Raw genomic sequence first — 8,804 nt, 5'->3', positions numbered from 1 at the left:
ATGATCCGGCGGATCCTCCTGGGTTGGCCAGGCCGGGGAGAGGGCGCGGGCGCCGAGTGGCGGGGGCAGCGGGCGGGGGCAGCGGGCGGGCGCGGCGACCGGGGCCGGGGCGGGGATCCTGGCGGCGACCGCGGAGGCGGCACCGCCCCGGGCCCGCCGCCCCCTCCCCTCCGGCGAGGGGAGCCGCTGCATGGGGCCGGTCGGGGGGGCGGCCCTGCGGCGCAGAGCGGCGGCGACGGCGGCGGACCCCCCAGGCGGGCCGGGGCTGAGCCCGGGGCCGGGGCGGGGGCTCCGGGGGGACCATGCCCGGAGGCCGGCGGGCAGCAGCATGGCTCACGGGCCCGGCGCGCTGATGCTCAAGTGCGTGGTGGTCGGCGACGGGGCGGTGGGCAAGACGTGCCCACTCATGAGCTATGCCAACGAAGCCTTCCCGGAGGAGTACGTGCCCACCGTCTTCGACCACTAAGCAGTCAGCGTCACCGTGGGGGGCAAGCAGTACCTCCTAGGACTCTATGACACGGCCGGCCGGACAGGAAGAATATGACTGTCTGAGGCCTTCATCTTACCCAGTGACCGACGTCTTCCTTATATGCTTCTCGGTGGTAAATCCAGCCTCATTTCAAAATGTGAAAGAGGAGTGGGTACCGGAACTTAAGGAATACGCACCAAATGTACCCTTTTTATTAATAGGAACTCAGATTGATCTCCGAGATGACCCCAAAAGTTTAGCAAGACTGAAGGATATGAAAGAAAAACCTATATGTGTGGAACAAGGACAGAAACTAGCAAAAGAGACAGGAGCATGCTGCTATGTGGAATGTTCAGCTTTAACCCAGAAGGGATTGAAGACTGTTTTTGATGAGGCTGTCATAGCCATTTTAACTCCAAAGAAACACACTGTAAAAAAAAGAATAGGATCAAGATGTATAAACTGTTGTTTAATTACGTGAGAAACATCTTCAGTGGCCAAGGAAACTGGCCATTTCTCTGAGAAAGCAAATGAAATGCTACAGCTATACCCAGACCATTTATAGGTAATGAAGCAGTTCAAAACTTGAAAGAAAACAAAACCTGTCCTCAGAATTCTATAAAGTTTATTAAGAATGTTCCTTAAAGGTTTAAGAAGCAGTAAGCAGTATCTGAAGCCACAATCTATTATAAATACTTTATTTCAACTAGAAGGTACAATCTCTCAGAAGTTTCATAGTTTAAAAAGCTACAATCACATCATGTTGTAACTACATAAAAAACAGAGCTGTAAATGGAACTGCTTGGCTTTGACCATATACATTTCTGCACAGCCCTTACAGAATCTGCACAAAGAAATATCTCCCTTTGTTCCGGTTAATTGTTCTTGTATGTAAGTTGCTTTCTATTCCAGTATATCCAGAGTAGTGAAATAACAAGGCCAGCCACATAGCCAAAGGTCGCTCCAAGCGTACAGGAGATGGGCCATACCTGAGGAGAGAATGTATGAGATCAAAAAAGAACAAATGTTTTATTATTACTTGAGCACAAGTGTAACCTAAATATTTCTATATTAAAGCTTAATGTGCTTTCTTAAAGAATGCTGAAGTGTAATAAGGTCATAACTGCATTTATCATGAACACTAAAAATGTACACATTTTAGTTCATGTGCATTAAACTGTAACAAGGCTTCGGGCAATTGTAGATTTAGTTTGACGCTCCCCAAAGTGCATGAGACACATGCTAAAATTACAAATTAAAATTTTGGGTCAGACTTTGCCATAATGCTGGACTCAATTTAGCTCTCTGAACTAGATGGTAATTTTTTTTTAATTCCCACTTTGGCTGTGTACATCAAATGAAATGAGAAGTGTGTATGCTGACTAAACCACGAGAAACTTTCTTTAAGTTGTGTTAAAGAGGAAAGACCTAGAATCCAAGCATGTTACATGAAAATTGTAACAGAGCAGCTGCTTCCACCTTTCAGATATAGATGTTGGAACCACAGCAGAAGTTATAGTTACATACACACCTAGAATGTAAGTTAAACAAAATACCGGCTTCGGGAGACCCATTTTCTCCAGCCATATTACATTAGGCTAGAAGTAATTAATGTTGATTTATTTCATCTACAAGCAGTTGGTCCCTAAGTGACAGGCTCTGCTTCAAAAAAAAAAGTTGGAGAAAAATTTTCATGTTCTTCTGTGAAGCTTATTTGGTACACTGGAACCTTTTCTAATCTTTCTCTGGGGGGAACAGGCCGCAGAACTGTGTTAGAGGTGAACCATCTTAATTACTAGTTCTATTACCTAATTCAGCTTCCTTGTTTGGTCTGCTGTGGATCTGCCTTATTGCATATGCCATGCATCAGATAATGGTGTTAGACAAAGCTTCATTGTGAACAACCTAATGCATTTTAGAGAAACAATCTCATCTACACATTTTTTTCTAGGCTTTCCTACATTTAAACTTGCTGTTGCCTAAATCATAATTTTTAAAATGTCTTTGGTGGGCTTCTGTTAATTCACATGACTTGAGTTTATAGCTGTGTCTACTGCACAGATTGGGTAATGGAACACTAAACTTTTATACTTGAAAATGACAGGCTTAAATGCTCATATCAGTCACAAATCCAGGATGTACTGTCTTGTTGTATGTGAGCTTTGCAGAGATTTTTAAAAATATAAGCATCACCTTCTCACTGAAGAGTGGAGAGAGTCTACTGGATGACTGGCCAGGAACTTTCTCTCTGAATCAGACATTTGGATGTCTTCTTTCTTCCAAGAAATGGTGGTTCACATTAAAGTATCATGGCCTTATGTATGCTCAAATGGAATCTTATGTAACTTTCTTATTTAATTTTGGTCTGCTACTTTTAGATAAAATTGAAAGGAATTGTATAAATCAATTAACATATTAGCTAAGTTGTCCAACACATGTTATAAATGAATTACAACAGTAAACTATTATACATTTCCAAAAAAAAGATATATTGCACAATGTTCACTGCTATATAGTGTACAATATCAAAAATTGGAAACTAACTTGTATGTTATAATTTATTTCAGTTATGAGTGGTAGAAAAACCATTGTAGCTCTTGTCAAAACCTGCATAGGCAGTCTAAGGTAAATATAACGCTTGATTTTATCAGGGCCCAGGTTCCTTCTGTCTTGTGGCCACTGTATGAGCCGCAACCCCAAGGTGGAAGATGGCAGTATGTGTTTATACACAGCAATGAGGAAGGGAGATAGGAAAGCAAAGTGTGTCCCTTTAGGAAAGATCTTGGAATCTGCCATGCCGTATTTCTACTACATCCTGTTACTAAGAACTTAGGAACATGATTGCACCTTTATTGGTAGTCTTTATTCTGGGCAGCCATCTGCCTAGCTTAAAATGTGGAGGGTCCTTACCATAGAGGAAACAGAGAATGAATTTTAGCAAACAACTAGTGGTTTCTGCCACATGACTAAATGACCAACAGGGAAACATATTACAAGACATCATACAATTAACCTCTATTCAGTTGTTACAGACTCAAGCAACTCTACATGAATTGGCATGTGAACTTCTTGCAAAACAGGGTGTTTATTAAACAGTTTTTTAAAAGTGTGTGAAAAGCCTGCATATGTCCACCAAAAGACATGTAAAAATGCTTATTCCTTTATTATTTGTAATATCCCAAATTTTGAAATGCCACAAATATTCACCAGAAGTACAATGGATAAGTAAAGTGTAGCATATTTATCTAGTAAAATACCATAGGTTACGGGAATGAACAAAGTGTTGCCAGATACAATAATGTGGATGACTCCTAATGTTGCAGCAAAAGAAGACAGGCACAGAACATACAATTTACAACCCCACTTACATAAAGTTTAAAAACAAGTAAAATTAACCTACAGTGCTAGAAAGCAGAATAAAGTCAAGGAATGCTAGTGTCAGGAAAGGAGAAAGCAGCCTTCTGAGGGGCTTCTGAGGGGCTGCTAATGTTCTATTTCTAGAACTGGGTGTTGGTTTTTGGGGCATATTCACTGTGTAAAAATTCACCAAGTTACATGCTGTGATTTGTGCAATTTGTTGTATGGATGTTACACTTCAGTATGATTGCAGAAGCCTAGCTTATCTAACTGAGTTACTGACAGTAATTCTCAAAATGGAAGGTGGGCTCTCGTGCCTGGACAGATGTCCTCACTGCAAGCTGGCATGCAGGGAACAGGTGAGTGGCTTCTGGTCACCAAGGGCAGCTGTGTCACCTGGACATGAGGGCAGATCCCAGGTGAGAGCATCAGTAGGACAACGCTGTCTTACTTCCTGCGGTTCTGTGCTGGCAGCCACAGAAATGGATGGGGACGCTTCCAGCTTCAGTGCTTGTGTTTCTTGCTCACTAGCTCAGCTGGTCTGTAATAACAAAGAAATGAATAGTGGGGTGAAGACATATTCCACAGGATTCAGACTCTACTTACAAGTTCTTTACTTAAAAAGCGCACTCTGGGCCGGGCGCGGTGGCTCACGCCTGTAATCCCAGCACTTTCGGAGGCTGAGGCAGGAGGATCACGAGGTCAGGAGATCGAGACCATCCTGGCTAACATGGTGAAACCCCGTCTCTATTAAAAATACAAAAAATTAGCCGAGCATGGTGGCACGTGCCTGTGGTCCTAGCTACTCGGGAAGCTGAGGAAGGAAAATCACTTGAACCTGGGAGGTACAGTGAGCCAAGACAGCACCTCTGCACTCCAGCCTGGGCAACAGAGTGAGTCTCTGTCTCAAAAAAAAAGAAAAAGAAAAAAAAATGCACTCTGTCTGGTCTAGAGGTTCCCGTGGTTCTTACTCCTGGATCCTATCACCCCTCCTGTCTCTACACAGACCCCTACTCCACTCCCAGCTGGCCGCCTACCCAAGCACCACTGCCCTTGGCATCCTTGGCTAAAGTGGTGACTGCATGGGCAGGTGGAGTCTGACAAGTCACAGTGACCACTAGCAGTGGGAGGTCACTTGGCCTCACCTGTAATTCACAGCCCTGACCACACCCTCTGGCATGTGAGTTTATCCACAAGGAACAAAGCTGAGATGAGACAATTTCACTACATAACTTGCTCACGCGGCATCCTGTGGTATGCTAGCATTATTAACACTGGAAGTTCTTTTGAAGATTTTGAAAGTTTAATTGTCATGAGATTTTTCCAAACTAAGTTCATGATATGGATTTTTAAATTGTATCTAATTTAAGCGACATTTCAATTCAAATCTAAATCTAAAACTGATAGACCTAATGATTTCAGGTGATTAATTCTTTTTTGTTTTTGTTTTTGTTTTGTTCAAGATGGACTCTCGCTCTGTCACCCAGGCTGGAGTACAGTGGCTCAATCTTGGCTCACTGCAACCTCTGCCTCCCAGGTTCAAGTGATTCTCCTGCCTCAGCCTCCCAAGTAGCTGGGACTACAGACACCCACCACCAAGCCCGGCTAATTTTTGTATTTTTAGTAGAGACAAGGTTTCACCATGTTGGCCAGGCTGGTCTCAAACTCCTGACCTCAGGTGATCCACCTGCCTTGGCCTCCCAGAGTGCTGGGATTACAGGGGTGAGCCACCGGGCTGGCCTATTTAGCATCTTTTAACTGAATAAAAACATCCTATATAAAATACCAAATACATTACTTCATTTGAAAATTAAAATATAGGGTTGGGCATGGTGGCTCACGCCTGTAATCCCAGCACTATGGGAGGCCGAGCCAGGTGGATCACCCGAGGTCAGGAGTTCTCATGAGATCTGGTTGTTTAAAGGTGTGTAGCATCTCCCGGCTCTCTCTCTTCCTACTGCTCTGGCCATGTAAGATGTGCCTGCTTCCCCTTCCGCTATGATTGTTAAGTTTCCTGAGGCCTCCCCAGAAACAGAAGCCGGTACAGCCTGCAGAACTGTGAGCCAATTAAACCTGTTGGTTTTTTTTTTTTTTTTTAATAAATTACCCAGTCTCATGTAGTTCTTTTTTTTTTTTTTTTGAAATGGAGTCTTGCTCTGTCACCCAGGCTGGAGTGCAGTAGCGCAATCTCGGCTCGCTGCAACCTCCATCTCCCGGGTTCAAGCAATTCTTCTGCTTCAGCCTCCCGAGTAGCTGGGATTACAGGCGCCCACCACCACGCCTGGTTAATTTTTATATTTTTAATAGAGACGAGGTTTCACCATGTTGGCCAGGCTGGTGTCAAACTCCTGACCTCAGGTGCTCCACCCGCCTCGGTCTCCCAAACTGCTGAGATTACAGGAGTCGGCCACCGCGCCCGGCCTCAGGTAGTTGTTTATAGCAGTGTGAGAATGGACTAATACACTTGGCTATGAAAATAAAACAATCACGAAGGCAGGGTCCCTCCCTACCTCCCCACATCCCTGTTTTGTCTGGAGCTGCCTTGGGTAACGCTCAGCCGGGACCAGCACATTACACAAGGTAATGTCCACGTGCCGGGATCAGCAAGGATGAGCTTTCTGTCTGGGGTAAGAGTAAAGACTCTAACCCAGCACCACCTCGAGGGCTTCAGGCTCACTTTCTGTTGCTTGAAGTCTGCTATGTGCTCAGGAAGTCTGCACTCCTTTGAGGCCTCAGCAACAGTGTCCTTGAGCTGAGCTTCCAGCTACAAAACGAACACACACTTGTCATTAACACAAAGGAAGCACAGCCTTACCAGTTACATCTTCCCCAAAGGACTTGTAAGAGAGCAAGACCTTAAAGAACCTTTGTATTTTTTCACCCTTTATCAAATCTTATCACAAATTAAAGTTTCAGAAATACACCGCAGGGCTCAGCTGAAGTGGTTGGTTAGTAATAAAACAAGTTTAAATTTGAATTTAAGTTGATATTTTGAGATGAGATTTCAAGAAAGGGTACTGATTTGTGAAAACAAGTACTTCTGATTTCTGTAAAACACTGATTCATTTTTTAAATGGACAATTTCAGACACACACACAGAATAACAGGAGAGAGTAATGAATCTCCTGTGCCTGGCACCCAGCTTTGACAGTGAGGAGAGGACCTTTTTTTTTTTTTTTTTTTTTTTAGACAAGAGTCTTACTCTGTCGCCCAGGCTGGAATGCAGTGGTGTGATCTCAGCTCACTGCAACATCCACCTCCTGGGTTCAAGCGATTCTTATGCCTCAGCCTCCAGTTTAGCTGGGATTACAGGCACACACCACCTCGCCCGGCTAGTTTTTGTATTTTTTTTAGTAGAGATGGGGTTTCACTGTGTTGGCCAGGCTAATCTCAAACTCCACCTCAGGTGATCCGCCCACCTCAGCCTCACCAAAGTGCTGGGATTACAGGCAAGCCACCGTAGTCGGCTGACAGTGAGCAGCTTGAGCTGAGCTTGCTTCATCTCTGCCTACGCACAAACCGCTTGAGAACAAATCCCAGGCAACGTATCACTGCATCCGATGTGGAATGGTAATCCTTAGTTAGGGGTTTCATTAACTTGAGTTGTAACTGGCTGCAACTACAAATATATTTAGGTTGCAAAATAAACTAAGAAGAAAACAAACAGATATCCTGTGGCTAAACAGCAAAGAGCCCTGAACTTGAGCATGTGCTTTCAGACCTTCTCATTTGTGGGATTCGTTAAGTAAATTTTAATAGAATTTTTTTGAGACAGATTCTCACTCTGTCACCCAGGCTGAAGTACAGTGGCACAATCTCGGCTCACTGCAACCTCCACCTCCCAGGCTCAAGTGATCCTCCCACTAAGCCTCCTGAGTACTTCATGCTAGATGTGCATGCCACCACACCCAGCTAACTTTTTGTATTTTTGGTAGAGATGGGGTTTCACTATGTTGCCCAGACTGGTCTTGAACTCCTCAGCTCAATCGATCGGCCCACCTCGGCCTCCCAAAGACCTAGGATTAGAGGTGTGGGCCACAGCCCCTGGCCTTTAATCGAATTTTAAAGTAAGCATTGCTTAAAACATGTCACTCATCAACAGCAGAACATTCAGAATACCTAGGGCAGCAGTTCTCAAATTGTGGGCTGAGAACCTTGGGATCCTGAGACTTTGTCAGAGAATAAATACCCTCTACTTACTGAAAAGGGAATTTGTAAAACCTAGCACCACAGGAATCTCTTTTAATAATTAATTAGCTATCTGTGGGAACCAGGAGTTCTTCATGTACTTCATCCGGAACAGTGTATCCAAACAGATTGAGTGCAGAAACAGACATGAGAACCCGAGCACGTTCTATTAAGCCAGATATTAAAGAAACATTAAAAAATGTAAAAATGCGGCTGGGTGTGGTGGCTCACGCCTGTAATCCCAGGACTTTGGGAGGCTGAGGAGGGCAGATCACCTGAGGTCGGGAGTTCGAGACCAGCCTGGCCAACATGGTGAAACCCCATCTCTACTAAAAATACAAAAATTAGCCGAGAATGGTGGTGCATGTCTGTAATCCCAGCTACTCAAGAGGCTGAGGCACGAGAATCGCTTGAACCCGGGAGGTAGAGGCTGCAGTGAGCGGAGATTGTGCCACTGCACTCCAGCCTGGGTGACAGAGCAAGACTCCATCTTAAAATAAAATTAAAAAAATGTAAAAATGCCATTCTTCTCACTAGATTTTTAAAGAAATAGTTACTTTTCATTACAAACTTTACGTTAACATGTAATGGGTTTTTGTTGTATTGAAAGAATTCTCAGTTTTAATTTCTGCTGTGGTGCATATTGAGAGCTGTAATCTACCTAAGTAGAAGCTCTTTGGGATCCCCAGTAATTTGCAAGAGTGTAAAGGAGTGCTTAGGCCAAGACGCTTCAGAAGCACTGGTCTAAAGCAAGTGGCTTGAAGCGTCCTAGACTATGATTTGTCTTTCT

At 44.1% G+C, this 8,804-nt stretch overlaps 1 pseudogene; it reads left to right on the top strand.

The window, feature by feature from the left end:
• Positions 1–302: 302 nt before the first annotated feature.
• On the top strand, positions 303–2,966 carry LOC129397333 (rho-related GTP-binding protein RhoQ-like; annotated as a pseudogene).
• Positions 2,967–8,804: the final 5,838 nt, after the last annotated feature.

The sequence above is a fragment of the Pan paniscus genome, chromosome 13 (assembly GCF_029289425.2).
Source record: "Pan paniscus chromosome 13, NHGRI_mPanPan1-v2.0_pri, whole genome shotgun sequence".
Lineage (NCBI taxonomy): Eukaryota > Metazoa > Chordata > Mammalia > Primates > Hominidae > Pan > Pan paniscus.
This window is presented reverse-complemented; position numbering and strand designations above follow the sequence as displayed.